Source organism: Carlito syrichta, unplaced genomic scaffold (assembly GCF_000164805.1).
Source record: "Carlito syrichta isolate Samal-C Ts95f unplaced genomic scaffold, Tarsius_syrichta-2.0.1 Scaffold307118, whole genome shotgun sequence".
In the NCBI taxonomy this organism is placed as follows: domain Eukaryota; kingdom Metazoa; phylum Chordata; class Mammalia; order Primates; family Tarsiidae; genus Carlito; species Carlito syrichta.
Genome location: NW_007251214.1, coordinates 320,993 through 337,175, shown reverse-complemented (window position 1 = coordinate 337,175; position 16,183 = coordinate 320,993).

The window sequence follows — 16,183 nt, the reverse complement described above, 5'->3', positions numbered from 1 at the left end:
AATACTATAAGAAAATGACTGACATTAGTGGGAAACTATGGGGGGGGGTGAAGGGAGATGGGATTAATGGTAATAAATACCTGTCTGGGGATGGGGAGACACCTCTTACCAACAAGGGTGCCTGAATGAAGCATATCTGTATACCTAAACCTTAACTGTACCCTACAATATCATAAAAAAAAATATTATTATAAAAAAAAAGAAAAGAAATTGCCCTAGCAGTTTCTCTCAACTGCCAATCTCACTCTCCTCCCCTGACAGTTTAACACCACTGCCAATCTATTTTGGGAAGGAGGGGAATATCTTGTCAACAAGGGTACCTGTATAGTCAGTGTTTGTGTATCTAACCCTGAGTTGTACCCCACATCTTTATAATAAAAAAAAGAAATTGCCTGCAATACTCGGATATCTTCCATGAAATATAAGATGTATCTCACTGGCCAGCTGTGGTTACATAGAAATGTAAAAGGAAATTTACCAGACTAAAAATTGGTGAAGCCAGGCTCGGTGGCTCAGCCTGTATTCCCGCACCTTTGGGAGGCTGAGGTGAGTGGATTGCCTGAGCCCGCAGGTTCGAGACCCTCCTGGGCAGCGAGACCTCATCTCTACAATAAATAAATTTAAAAAATCAGCTGGGTGTGTTAGCGCATGCCTGTAATTCCAGCTACTTGGAAGGCTGAGGTGGAAGGATCGCCGGAGCCCAGCAGGTCGAGGCTTCAGTGGCTGGGAGCGGCCACTGCACTCCAGTCTGGGCGACAGAGTGAGACTCCAACTCAAAAAAAAAATTGGTGGAACTGATTCAGTATGAGTATTTTTTACTTGTTATTGCTTGTTGTAGTTTTCTGGTCACCCAGAGACATTCTGATAAGGAGTTTGGTCTTTTTGATTAATATCTAATAAGAAAGAATATCCTTTGCAGATACTCAGAGGTCAGCCATTTGTCAGAAACACTTTTTACTATAGATTATTCGACTTTTAGTTCAGTTCTATGAGTTTAGTTACTGTGAAATAACCCAGAGGTAGACACTATCCATCTGCACATCCATTCATTCTTACTTTTGAGTGCATACCAGGTGCCTGTGCTGTGCTAAGAATTACTTTGTTGCTACTCGCTGCATGTAAAGGGTTAACATCAGGCCAGGGCTGATATGGATATGGGAGCTCTGTGCCTGTCTTCTTGCAGTACTCTTTCCTTGGAAACTACAGAGGTAAGATAAATGTGGAATGTTATGTCTGCCTGGTCCGCCATGTGGGGCTACACCTGCATTGGGGCAGATGGGATTTGGCATGAAGACTGGGCTTGTGTAAATAGAGATAGAAAAGATGGATGGCAAATAAAGGAGAGGTTTTTCTGAGTCCAAATGACACAGATGCCTCTTGGCTCTTAACAGAGGCAGTCGTAGGGATTCTACATGGATATGGGAACCAAAGAATCTCTGAACTCAGGTAGCTGGCACATCCCCATGCCATGAAGATGAAAAAAATGCTGAATCTCTTGTCCTATACAACTAAACCCTCTTCTATTAGATTGAAGACTATTTGTGTCTGGTGAGGCTGTCTGTGGCAACAGCTATGGCGCATACACTGACAAAACCTAGGACCTATGCCTCCAAAGCCAGAATCATACATTCAGCTGAAGAACATGCTTTCATAGAGCACTTCCCTGTGAGGTCCCACTTTGCATCTCGTTGGCCATTCTGTTTTGGTCTGTCTACTTCTGTTACAACATCTGATGCCCTAAGGAGCTTCTGATGATCAGTCAAAAATAGAACAAGTTTCATGTCCTAGTCCTGCCACTTTCTGGCTCCATGACCTTGGCAAATGAATTTTTTTTTACATAAGTATCTTCCTCTGAAAAATGAGCTCACACTGGAGAAATAGAAGGGAAAACTTATTAAAGATACAGCCTCTGCAGTCAAACTTCATAAGTTGAACTACCATTCATAAAGAAACGACTCTGTGTCCATGACCAAGTTACCAAACATCTCTATGCCTCAGGTTCCCAATCTTCAAAATGGAGAAAAATTTCACCTACATTATATAGTTATTATGAGGATTTTACACGTTTATGTGTGCACACACACACTCACACACACACATCACATATTTGGTACAATGCTCATTATATAGTACATTTTCCATAAATGCCAACTACTAACATAAGTATAATTATATGTAAATTTCAACTTAATGTTTCTTCTTCCAGTGTTTTTACTTCATCAAAAATAATGAAGCCTGGGAAGATAAATGAGTAAACAAAGGGCTACATATTTCAAGTATTCATGAGAGAAAACAAAGCACAACTAATCCACAGTGGTTGCTTTTCCTTTCTTAGACTGGAGGAATGATGGAATGATGGCAAAATGAGACAGCATAATTCTCAGACAACAAATTAATTAAAGAAGAGAAAGAACACCAGGGCACATACAAAGTCACTATGGTGATCCAGAACAAGTCATTTCAATTGGCCCGATCTTTTTAATATTTCTTTCTCCTAATTTTCTTTTTTTTTTTTGAGTTGGAGTCTCGCTCTGTCACCCAGACTGGAGTGCAGTGGCTGCTCTCTGCCACCGCAGCCTCGACTTGCTGGACTCTGGCGATCCTTCCGCCTCAGCCTTCCGAGTAGCCGGAATTACAGGCGCGTGCTACCACGCCCGGCTAATTTTTTGATTTTATTGTAGAGATGAGGTCTTGCCTACCCAGGCGGGTCTTGAACCTGCAGTCTCAGGCAATCCACTCACCTCAGCCTCCCAAAGGCGCGGGATTACAGGCTGAGCGACCGAACCTGGCTTCTCCTAATTTTCTAAAGATTTTATACAAGAAGTAAAATGACTTCTACAGTCATTTGTATTCCTAAATTTCCATTATCCATTCAAGCTAAGTAAAGTCAGGCTAAGGACTTCCAAGTGTCTCATTCCTTTGGGTAAGAATATATTTACAGTCACGTATCAGGCTATTTCCTCCTGAGAGCATCTTATACACACTTAAACACACCTAGACCAGATGGTCTAGCCTACTACACACACAAGTTTATATGGTGTAACCTATTGCACTTAGGCTAGAAAGCTGTGCAGCATGTTACTGTTCTGATGACTAGAGACAAATGTAACACATCGGTAAATATTTGTGCATCTAAACACTGAAAAGTTACAGTAAAAATACAGTGTTATAATTTTATGGGACCATTGACATACATTCGGTCCCTCATGGACAAAAACGTCCTTCTGTGGCCCATGACTCTAGATCATTTTCTTAGCTAAAGATAACGTATAACTGAACTTCCTTTTCAATTAGTCATCCCAGATATTTTTATTTTAAGATTTGTGTAACTTATAGTCTTCATCTGCTTATTTTAAGTTTTGTGAGGAATTTCCATTTGCCTATGTGGAAACTGAATATAGAGTCTCTCAGAATCTAGAGTCACGTTTGTCTCCTACATTGTCCAATTCTGAAATGTTCTCATGACATTTTTATTTGTTCAATAAATGTCAGCAATATATGCTTGCCTTTCCTTCCCCCACCCCAGCAGAAATAAATAAATAAATACAAGTGAATATGGTCTCAGCTACAAAGACTTTCCTGCTCGCCTCTCACCCACACTCACACAACTCACCTGGCGGCTTTGTGGGGCAACCATGTCAATTTAAGAATAAATCACTTTAAATTGGGGATGCTGGTTGGCTTTGTCTGTGCTGTCTTGTGGTAAAGTTTTTCTCAAGTTCCACAGATGCACTGTGTATGATTCAAATTACTTTGTCACTTACTATGCTTGTTCAAAAGTTTAGCACGAGGGGCCTGGTTTAGAAAAAAAATACTTTCTTTTCTGCATCAGAGGAAGGGCCACTCAACTACTACTTTCTGAAGCTGGAGGACACTGTGGAAGTGTTCTTTACCAACAAACTACTGAGGGAGTCCTTACACAACTGAAGCCATAGCTGGGAAGTCTCATGAGTAATAAGCCTGAAGACAGCCATTCATCATCATCACAACCTTCTGTTTGTTGAAGAGGGACTCAGAGTTTGAAGTTAACATGAAGCCTAAGTATGCTGTACCTAGCTTTCATGGAAACCAGAGCCTATAATGTGGAAGAAAGGAGCATTAACTTTGGAATTCAAATGACCTTGGCTGTGGTCGGCCCTTTACAAGTTATGCACTTAAATGTTTTTGAGACTCAGCCTTCACACCTGAAAAATAGGGGGAAGAAATACAATGAACCATATAGGACTGCTACCAAAATTAACCAAGGTAATTTACATAAGATGTTTAATACTGTGCTCAATAAATAATACTAATTATTATTATTATTAGCCCTAAAACACAGATGTGATTCTTCTTGACTCAGTCAATTTCATGTGGCAGAACATGCTCCCACCCAGAATTCTAGACCATTATCTTGAAATGATATGCTTTAAGCATAAGACAAGTATGCCAATGGGATCAAAAATAGGAGCACACCCATTCCTATTGAGCCATCTGAGATTGGATATTTATTTCAGAGAATGGTTTGTGACATCATTTTAATATATTTTATTTCCATGTGAAGGCCATGTGTGGCATTTTGTTCACGTACATGTGGAAATGGGGATAAGCCTTGAACTCCAGAAGAAATTATGTTGCACAAAGACGGGCAGGGAGGTCAAGAAATGGTTTCAGGTGTGATAGGAAGAAATCTACAAATGGTTTTAGAGCCTACAGTTGAGTATTGTTTAGAATATTGGAGTTTCAGCCCTTACTGGGCTGCTCCAGTCTACTATAGAACACACTCCAAAGCTTGCCAGGAAGAAGGATGCACTCTGAAGCTCTCTCTCTTTTTTTTTTTTTTTTTGAGTTGGAGTCTCACTCGGTTGCCCAGACTGGACTGCAGTGGCCACTCCTGGCCACCGCAGCCTCGACCTGCTGGGCTCCAGCGATCCTTCCGCCTCAGCCTTCCGCCTAGCTGGAATTACAGGCATGCACTACAACGCCCGGCTGATTTTTTGATTTATTGTAGAGATGAGGTCTCACTGCCCAGGCGGGTCTTGAACCCGCAGGCTCAGGCAATCCACTCACCTCAGCCTCCCAAAGGCGCGGGATTACAGGCTGAGCCACCGAGCCTGGCTCTGAAGCTCTCTTAATATTGTTTTTCTTCATATGGCAACAGAATCACTTTAACCCAAGCATAATTTATTAGGAAACACTCTCCAAATGGCAAGTGTCATCTGGAGGGAACTCCCCTCTTCCAACTGAACTGCTAGGGGTGCTTCTAATCCTCAGCTACTACCTAGCAGGCTCCAGAAAATTGTGTAAGAATAAAAAAGAGAGAAATAACAAACATTCATTACTCTACCAGTGTATTTATATAGTTTTAGGCATAACAAAATAATTAACGTACAATGTATGTGGAGACCTAGTTCATTGTGCTTTTTTTTTTTAATGATTTCTAAAGTGGTGATAAGCTTGATTATCAAAAGTGTCAAAGCCTTTGCATTATATCTCCAGCTTGCTTTGGCTGAAGAAGGTTAGGTGATCCCCCTGTCCAAGTGCGAATTTTGCATATAGATGAAAAAAGAACAATAATATACAATCAGGAACACACAATTCAGTCTTAAACATGGCTTTACTAAGACACAGAATTAGTTGTTGGGTGCTTCTATGTTCAAAACACTGAATTATGCACTTTATATGTGTTCATTCCGTTTGATGTTGATTTCAACCCCGACACTAATTATCCCCATTTTAAGAATGAAAGGAAGTGATGTTACTCAGAAAATGGAACCAACTGGCTCATAATTTCATAGCAAAAATGTCAGAGCTGGATTTTAAATTTATTGATACAAAGCCTCACCTCCTATTTTCTAAATAAAAGGGGGGCAAGAGTTGAGTAATTGAGTCTGAGGAATGACCAAAACCTGCCAAGGCTGCAAAGCTTTTCCTTGAGACAGGCACCTCTTTCAATATCATACTAATTGTAAAAACATGGGGGACTTTTTCAAACATACCTTTATTTACCACGCCCCTATGGTTTGTCTTGCACTGTTCTATACCCTTATGAGTAAAGAGATAGCAAAAGAGAGGGGAAAAGAAAAGCAATCTTCTAAATCTTACAAGTAATATATCCTTCTAAAAAGCATCTTCGTGACTACATTATTTCAAGCCAGTGACTGATTCAACAGAAAATCTTCTGCCCTTGGCTCATTTTGGGAACAATATCAGTATTAACAGATAAGTACACTGAAGTGTGTAGTTTTGGGTATCTTATATCAGAAGTTTACAAAAAAGGAGCAACAATAGTATCATTTTGTAATCTTGTTCCTGAATGAAAGAGGTGCTTGTTGCAAAGCCAGAAATTAAGTCATGTAAAACTGCCAATTTAATATACTGATTGAATCATTTGCATGATAACCTACAGATTATCCATTTTGAAAAAAAATAAATGAAGACAGAAACAGCAGAGAAAAAAGAGAAACTTACCTAACAAAACTGAAACTCTAAAAATGAAAAAAAAATCACTACAACATGGAAACACTTATCAAAATAAACCTAAACTTGTAGACCTAATTACTGATTCTTGTACAGTGTGTGTAGTTTGACTTTGTAAATAAAACGCTACTCTCTGACAGCTACTTAGTAGAATAAAATTTTGTTACAAAGCCTTAGATTTAGCCGGGCTCGGTGGCTCACCCTGTAATCCCGCGCATTTGGGAGGCTGAGGTGAGTGGATTGCCTGAGCCCGCGGGTTCGAGACCCGCCTGGGCAGGTGAGACCTCATCTCTACAATAAATCAAAAAATTAGCCAGGTGTGGTAGCGCGCATCTGTTATTCCGCCTTCTCGAAAGGCTGAGGTGGAAGGATCGCCGGAGCCCAGCAGGTCGATGCTGCGAGGGTCAGGAGCGGCCATTGCACTCCAGTCTGGGCGACAGAGTGAGACTCCAACTAAAAAAAAAAAACCACAAACAAAACAAAACAAAACAAAACAAACAAACAAACAAAAAACAAAGCCTTAGATTTTATATCACTATGTATTGTAAATGTGGGTCCTGGGTACAACATAAGAGCCTGTCATTTGGTTATGAAATTGTTTACACTCCTACCAAGTAAATATGAGCTAGTTGTTTGTTTTCTGTCCATGGGCTGTATGTCTTATTCTAGGTTTGTTTTTCTGAAACTCAGTTCTGATCTCTTCATTCATATCATGTCACTCCATATTCACTTAACTAATCTTTCAGGGACTTCTTATTAACAAGATCATCAAATCTGCACCCCTCCCCTGCCGGACTGACACTCAGTCTTGTAGCGTTAAATCTTTTTTCCTGCACGATCTTCCACTCTCCCCCTCTAAATGTGGCATTTCTTTTGATATATTGTTACTTGCTTATGTTGTTCATTCCATGTATGATTTTTTTCAAAACTTGTGCATCCTGAAAGCAGTCACAACCCCAAGTAAAGGCTCCAGTGAGTGAAACACCATACTCCATAACATCCAGTCATCTCCATAAATAAGCCCCAATAGATACACCTTTAAACTGAGATAAATCACAAAAGGTGACTGGGACTGGGAGACTGTTGATGGGCACCCTCCCTCAATGTAAGGTTGTGTACTAGAGTTTACTACTCTACCTGAAAATAAGCAGGTCAAAGCAAACACAAGATCAAGGATATAAGCAAGGGGGCATTGCTCTCTGGGGCCTTTTTGTTTTGTCTTACAGAAATGCACACTGAAATTTAGGTCATTAATTAGCCCCATTAGAGTGACAAGACTGCCTGATAGAGCAACTTGGAGCCACAGAATCACAACATTTGCTGTAATGTAGACCATGTCAAGAGTTAAAGATGTGCTTATTGGTATGTCTGAATTTTTTAAATTCTTGCCAGATTTTCATACTTTTGCATTCAATTTTTTGCTGCATCACTAGGTTTATAGCTAAATGGTTATTGGCCTATCATAACAATGAAATAGTCATGTTCTGCAAATATAACTCCAAGAAGACCCACTGAGATGGGGCATCATCTCAACTAACCCTCCAATCTAATAAGCACCCATAAATTATTTCTAATCTGTTTCAAAACAACGGTTCACAGATCTTACATATAAATCTTTAGTCTATTTCAATTTGATTTTTTTTTTGTATATTGTGAGAGAGAAAGCTCTAGTCTCATTATTCTGCATATGGTTATCTAGTGTTCCCAGCACAATTTAATGAAGACACTGTATTTTCTCCATTGTATGTTTTTGTAACTTTTGTCAAAAATACATTTACTGTAAGTGCTTAGATATATTTCTGTGTACTCTATTATCATCTATCACTCTATGGGCCTGTTTTTATGCAGCATCACACTGATTTGTTCACTGTAGCTTCGTATTATATTTTGAAGTCAGGTAGTGTGATGCTTCCAGGTTTGTTATTTTTGCTCAGGATTACTTTGGCTATTCACGGTCTTTTGTGGTTCCATGTAAATTTGATTTTTTAACTATTTCTGGGAAAATTTTATTAGTATTTTGACATGGATTGCACTGAATTTGTAAATTGCTTTGTGAAATATAGACATATTTACCAAATTCTTATAATAAAAAAAGAAAAGAAAAAAAAAGATGATGGTTCAGGGCCAAGCTGAAATGCCAACACAGTGGGACATTTTTCCAGATATATCCATCTACTGTCAGCAACTGAAAGTAGCATTTCCCTCCATGAAAAAAATCCTTAAATTGATCTCTTGGCTTCTTGCGTGCTATTTTTCATGAGAATTATTAGAATGTGTGTCTTATTTTCTCTACCAGACCAGAAGCTCCTTGAAAACAAGAATTCATGCTGGATTCACTTTTTATTGTTTCCCACTCACTTAGCAGAGGAACTGACAAACAATATTATTTGAACCCATGGATGGATTAAAAACATTCAGCCACATCTTGTATTATGAGTATATCAAGTGTGATATTGACCAAAGGCTTATTGTGCCATTTATTAAAATAAAAAATAGGTGAGCAAAAGATTACTGATTTATTTTGTTGCTTGTACAAGAAAATTAAATATTCTTGTTCAGATACCTGTGGCCCCAGCTCAACTTTGGATTTTGACTTTTAGTCCTCACCAGCATTGGGAAGAGAGAAGTTAAAAAGAAAATCACAAATGCTGTCAGATATCAGATGATAGACATACAAAAGAAATGCACATGCCTGGCCTAGTGTTAGAAGTATGCATCTTGAAAAAATCAAACAAGCAAACTTGACTTAGAACAATTCTCAAATAAAACAATCAATGACATAAGAATGGTCATTATAAGCCAGGCTCGGTGACTCAGCCTGTAGTCCTGTGCTTTGGGAGGCTGAGGTTTGTGAATTGCCTGAGCCCACGGGTTCGAGACCTGCCTGGGCGGCTTGGTGAGACCTCATCTCTACAATAAATCAAAAAAATTAGCCGGGCATGGTAGCGCATGCCTGTAGTTCCAGCTACTTGGAAGGCTGAGCGGAAGGATCACTGGAGCCCAGCAGGTCGAGGCTGCAGTGACCAGGAGTGGCCACTGCACTCCAGTCTGGGTGACTGAGTGAGACTCCAACTAAAAAAAAAAAAAAAAAAAAAAAAAAGAATGGCCATTATAAAAATAATGAAAGTTAAGTGTTGATGAGGATGTGAAGAAAAGGGAAACTTGGTATGCTGTCAGTAGAAATGTAAATGATTACAGTCATTTTGAAAAACATATGGAAGTTCCTCAAACAACTGAAAATAGAATTAACATAGAATCCAGCAATCCCTCTTCTGAGTATATATTCAAAGAAATTGAAAGTAGTATGTTAATGACCATTTGTATATCTAATCCTGAATTGTACCCCACATCCTTAAAATAAAATAAATAAATAAATGAAAGAATTCATTAACTTACTGGGAAAAAAAGATATCTGTACTCCCAAGTTAATTTCACCATTATTCACAGTTGTCAAGATATGGAAACACTAAGTGTCCATCAACAAATGATGGAAACACTAAGTGTCCATCAACAGATGAATGAATAAAGAAAGTGTGCTTTATATGCACAATGGAATACTATACAATGTTTCCAAAGAAGGAAATGATTTGCAACAGTTTGGATGAAACTGGAGGATACTGTGAAATAAGTCAGGCAAAGGTAGATGCTGTGTGATCTCAGTTGATGTGGAATCTATGCAAGTTGAGCTCATTGAAGCCAAGTAGCATCGTGGTAATCAGAACCTGGAGTGAGAGGCGATCAGGAAAGAGGAGATGTTGCTCAATGAGTACAGGTTTCCGTTAGAAGAAAGACATTTTAGTGATTTTTTGCACTGCATGATGATAATAGTTAACCTTTATGTACTCTGTATTTCAAAATTGCAAAAGGAATAGATTTTAAACATTCTTACAATAAACAAGTGATAAGCAGGTGAGGCATTGGGTATGTTAGTCAGCTTTATTTAACCTTTTGACAATGCACACATGTATCAAAATGTTACATAGTACCCCATAAGTTATACAATTATTTTTGTCAGTTAAATTGTTTTAAAAAGAAGAGATACCAGCTTCTTCCAAAAGGAAAGCTAAAACTAAGAGAATGAAGGAAAAGATTTATCTCATTAATTTCTTTACATATGTGCTAAATGGAAAGGAAAGGAATTCATACTCAGAGCATGTAACTGTGTATGTTCCGGATACCACACGTACTAGATGGTGCTGATGTAGTGAGATTGCTTGACAACCCATGAGGTCTCCATTTCACCAGTGAGGATACCAGGAAATAGAAAGGAATTGCCCAGGGTCACACAGACCCATGTGACAGAGCTCAGACTCAAACTCAGGTATCTCTGACTCTCCAGTTCATGCTGTCTAGTCTCTCTCGGTTGAACAAACCCAGGGCTATTTTGCAGTAATTATGAGAGGTCAGCATATTACAAAATGACTATTTAAGGAGAAAAGTAAAACTTTCCTGAGAAACCAAAAATGACCTGAGGTTGGCAAGAGGTTCTAGTGCCAGGGAGGTTAATTAAAAGTAGATATTTAATAAAGTTTACACTGAGGCAGCAGAATGGCAGCTGTAATCAAATCCAGGAGAAGAGTAAAATATACATGCCCCCAGTGTGTGAAGGACAGAGCTATTTCTGAAATCAAAATAGTAACACGAAGATATTACAGTTCGACCCATTTCCTAGCATAAGAACCTTACCACAACTTGAAAATATTATTTAAGATCAACAGATCTGCAGGCAATGCTGGAAATGGATGCTGAGGCAGTTGAAACAGATTTATCTATTACTTAAATTTAAAATGTTATTAATGCTTTATATGCAGAGATAGCCTGGGGGCCAGATGACTACACAATCCTATATTACTAAGCTCAACAAGTACATTTGATTTAGGTTTTGAACTTATCATTTCCACAATTTAGAAAATAAGTTTGTTAAAGTCACATGTAGACCCATTCTCAGTAATTAAAAATGACTTTTAAAGACTTCTAAAAAAAACTTCTGGCAGATAAGAACACAGATTTATTTCAAGATGAATTGTGAGGGCAATTGATATGATATGAATGGTTATTTTCCCCAGATGTTTCTATTATTTTTTAAAGCACACTGAGAGGAGGCAAAATGTTTTCAGTTACTAGGTATTGCACCCTGTTTCTAGAGACTGCAGTTCACTGTGTTTCCAAGAGAAAAAAAAGTTGCTCTCAAGCACTTAAAAAATTGTGTCTACAAAGTGCCAAACTATTTCAATGAAGAGTTAAAAATGCAATTTATTTTTCAGATGTTTGAAATCTGAACATCTAAGTACAGCTCTTTGAGAACATTATATTAGGTACTGTGTATATGAATCATGAAGAAATTGTCACTTTTAGCCGGGCTCGGTGGCCCAGCCTGTAATCTCGCACCTTTGGGAGGCTGAGGTGAGTGGATTGCCTGAGCCCGCGGGTTCAAGACCCGCCTGGGCAGGCGAGACTTCATCTCTACAATAAATCAAAAAATTAGCTGGGCGTGGTAATGCGTGCCTGTAATTCTGGCTACTCGGAAGGCTGAGGCGAAAGGATCACCGGAGCCCAGCAGGTCGAGGCTGTGGTGGCCGGGAGCAACCACTGCACTCCAGTCTGGGCGACAGAGTGAGACTCCAGCTCAAAAAAAAAAAAAAAAAAAGAAAGAAATTATCACTTTTATCTGAATTAATAATAGTTTTCCCTGAAAAGGAGTATTCAATATTGATATCCTAAAAATCATAAGAATAAAATAAGTAAGATACTACCCTCAAGAGACAGGGTAGTACTTGACAGCAGATCTTGGTTTATAGCTCAGCTTCCTACTTAATAGTGATCTGATTATGAGTAATTTATTTCAATTTCTCCAGAAGTTAGTATTTTTTTGTAAATGAGAGCCTTAAATAAAATAAAGTATGCAATGTAAGTATATAAATTCCTGAAACATAATTAATCAATATTAGTATTTTTCAATTTGGTTGAGCCACATAAAATTGCCATTTCTGTGAGTCAAATGGTCAACCATCAGCTGTCTCATATGATCGCATATGGCTTGAGTCAGCATCATAAAATCCAAATGTCCTGAAAGGGAGAGGGGAAAGTGGACACCTGTCTTGCCCAACTGCATCAAAGGAGGGGAATTTCCTAAAAGGTGAGGAGATATACAATACTTACAGGCATCCAGCAATATCTAGAAGCTCAGAAATGGTAGTGACTTTTCAGAATGCCAAAATAAAAAATATTTTTTTTAAAAAAAGAATGCCAAAAACACATTAAAAATAGAATAGAAAGGAAAACTATTTGACAACATTTGAATATCAAGAATGGTGGGGCAGTAAGTACCCACAGGCCTATATTTTTTGCTGAGGATGAAAAAGAAGTTTAAACAGATCATGATGAAATAAAAAGAAACCAACATAGAAAATCATAATTTCTTAAATATGTGTTCCACTCAGTAAAAATATCTCAATAACAACAAAGAAGATTCTTTCTTCTGGTCTATATTATTTTTCCAAGTTTTAAAGCTATGTTTGAAGATATTCGCTTGAAAATATTTACACCCACATGAAAAGTTGTGAAAATATTTTTAAACTTTTTAAAAAATTACCAACAATGGCTATCGTGCTTTTCACATACTTTGACAAAGTTATTCTCATGGTCATATTTTATTGTAGTACTTATTGAAAAAAAATAACAATGATATTCAGGAAAAAGAAGAAATGTGTATTTAAATTCACTCAATAAAGACCAACTGTCCCCAAAGCTTTGGAATAGCCTAGAAATCCCATTCCCTCTGCCTACACCCTCCAATTCTGTTTTGTCATGTATTTTTGCTCCCATCATTATTCAAGCAGAAATGTTCTTCAGCTCATAAAAAGTGAATATGTTCCTGAGATTCTTGATTATAATGAAACATTCTTAAAATGGAATATTTTTTATATGTATTTCCAAAATATAAGGCTTTTCTAAAACTGTACAATGCCAACTGGACACATTGTACCAGCCTTACATTCACAAAAAATAGAATAAATATGTATCAAAATAAGGGAATTTGAAGTATCAAGCAGAACAACAACAAAACATCTCCAAGGAATAAACTATCAAGTTCAGGACTTGATCTTCAAGTACTCATAGATCTGTCCATTCACTCATTCAACTAATATGTAGTGAGCATCCTGGAACTGGGCATGCCATTATGAGCAAAACTACTGAAAAGTTGCTGTTTTTATGTGTTGTCATCTGAAGGGAGACTAGTTGACAACATACAAGTGAATAAGCAAATGCTTTAAGCTGTGATAAGGGCTATGTAGGATATAAACAATACACTAAAAGGAGGCGTTTGTCTTGTACTGGTTTATGACTTTCTTCCCTCAGGAAATGGCAGTTGAGGTAAAGGGTGAGGGTGAAGGAGTTAATAGGAAGACGGGAAGGAATAATCCAAGGCCCTGAAGCTGAAAAGAAAATGGTTTGTCCTAAAGTTTGAGAGACCACAGGGGTGGGAGCACAGAGATTAAAGGGAACAGGACTCCAGTGAAGATGGAGAGGTGGGTAGGACTCAGGCCAAGGACCATGAAACCCATGGCAGGGCTTTTATTTCTTTTCTTTTCTTTTTCCTTTTTCTTATAGGAAAGATAGCTTAAATCAAGGAGTAAATAAAGATCAAATTTCTGCTTTGAAAATTTTACTCATACAGAAAACTAGAGAGTAACAAATGAACAATTATCATAATACTATAAGAAAGGGATTGGCAGCAGTGGGAAACTGTTGGGGGCGGGGGGCACACTTCATCAATAAGGGAACCTGATCTCAAACCAGGTGAAGTGGGGACCAAACTTTACTGGTACAATGACCATTTGTATATCTAATCCTGAATTGTACCTCACATACTTAAAAAAGAAAATAAAAGAAAAACACGTTTTCCAAATAAAAATTTCAAGATTCAAAGAAAGAAAAGAGTTTAGGTCAGAGACCAATACTGTCATCCTGTTAAGAGATGATGGTAACTAGCAACCAGAACACTACTGGGTCCAAAGACACAGAGACATGGTTTTGGTCTACTCAAACACTTCTTATGTCATCACAGGTCATGTACTGTGGACAGTGACTGGGGAAGGGGGCAGTACATTTCCTGACAACAAGCCCAGGAACTGACTTCCCATATTCTCTGACTTCTGCTTGCCCAAGTTAGTTGCACCAAGGGGCAAGAAAAATTAGGGGAAAAAAATTTTGCAGAAATTGTCAGTATTTTTTAAGCTAGCAATTTCCTCTACTTCCTAAACTCAACTACTAAAAATTTAGCATGTTCAGTTGACTTATGATAAAAGATGCCTTCAAGATTTTAGTTCATTGGAAGCAAAGGACTTGTTTTGGAATCTAGATAATGAGCTCAAGGCAGATGTAAAAAGTCAGGGAAGGATGGTCACAGAGACTCAGAGAACCACATGTAGCATATAATTGGAGGAAATATGAGCAGTGCATATAGGAATGGGAATTTTTTTTTAAAGTAGGACTTATTGAGAGGATAGAAAAGCTCCCAAAGTAGGAGGGGACCCAAGGGGGTTGCCTGGAATGGGAAATTTTTTTTTATGTGTACATGGTATTTCTTTCTGAGTCTAAATTTCACTCATATATGATTTTTTTTTTTGGTAAGTATCCCTTTTTCCTCTCTGCAGACTGATTTCCTCTGCTTATTTATGAAATCAGTGTCACTAAACTTTAAATTCCTCCTGGCTTTGGTTTGCCAAGGTCACCCTCTGACTTTAACATGGAGAGATTTTTATCCCTACAACCCTCTTCCTTCTGAACTCAGAACCTTTGTCTCTTGGTCCATGTTTTCTTTCAGGTATCTGGATGGGTAATCTCAGTCTGTGGCTGTCTTTCGCTTGCTTCAAATATCCACCCTGAAGACAATTCATTATTGAACTGGGAGAGTTTGGTAAACCTGATAGTTTTATTTATTTTTACTTTTTAGAGACAAGTCTTACTCTACCATAAAGGCTGAAGTGGAGTGGCACAATCATAGCTCACCACTGCCTCAAGCTCCAGGCTTGAGTGATCCTTCTGCCTCAGGCCCCCAAGTAGCTAGAACTACAGGTACATGCCACAATGCCCAACTATTTCTTCCTTCCTTCTTTCTTTCCTTCCTTCCTTCTTTCCTTCCTTCCTTCCTTCTTTCCTTCCTCCTTCCTTCCTTCCTTTCTTCCTTCCCTCCCTCCTTCCCTCCCTTCCTCCTTCCCTCCCTCCTTCCTTCCTTCCTTCCTTCCTTCCTTCCTTCCTTCCTTCCTTATTCTGAGGCTACTCTCTAATTCCTGGCCTCAAGTGATCCTTCTGCCTCAGCTTCCCAAATTGTTGGGATTTCGGGCTAGAGCCACCATGTCTGCTGATTGCTCATTCTAGTGACTGTAGTCAAAACTGGATTGATTTAAAAGAGAAAGCTAAGCCTAGAAGAAGCTGAATTCATATCACAGACTTTTAAAAAAGGGATAGCGCCAGGCTCGGTGGCTCAGTCTGTAATCCCGCGCCTTTGGGAGGCTGAGGTGAGTGAATTGCCTGAGCCCGCGGGTTCGAGACCCGCCTGGGCAGTGAGACCTCATCTCTACAATAAATCAAAAAATCAGCTGGGTGTGGTGGCGCATGCCTGTAATTCCGGCTACTCGGAAGGCTGAGGCGGAAGGATCTCTGGAGCCCAGCAGGCCGAGGCTGCGGTGGCCGGGAGCGGCCACTGCACTCCAGTCTGGAC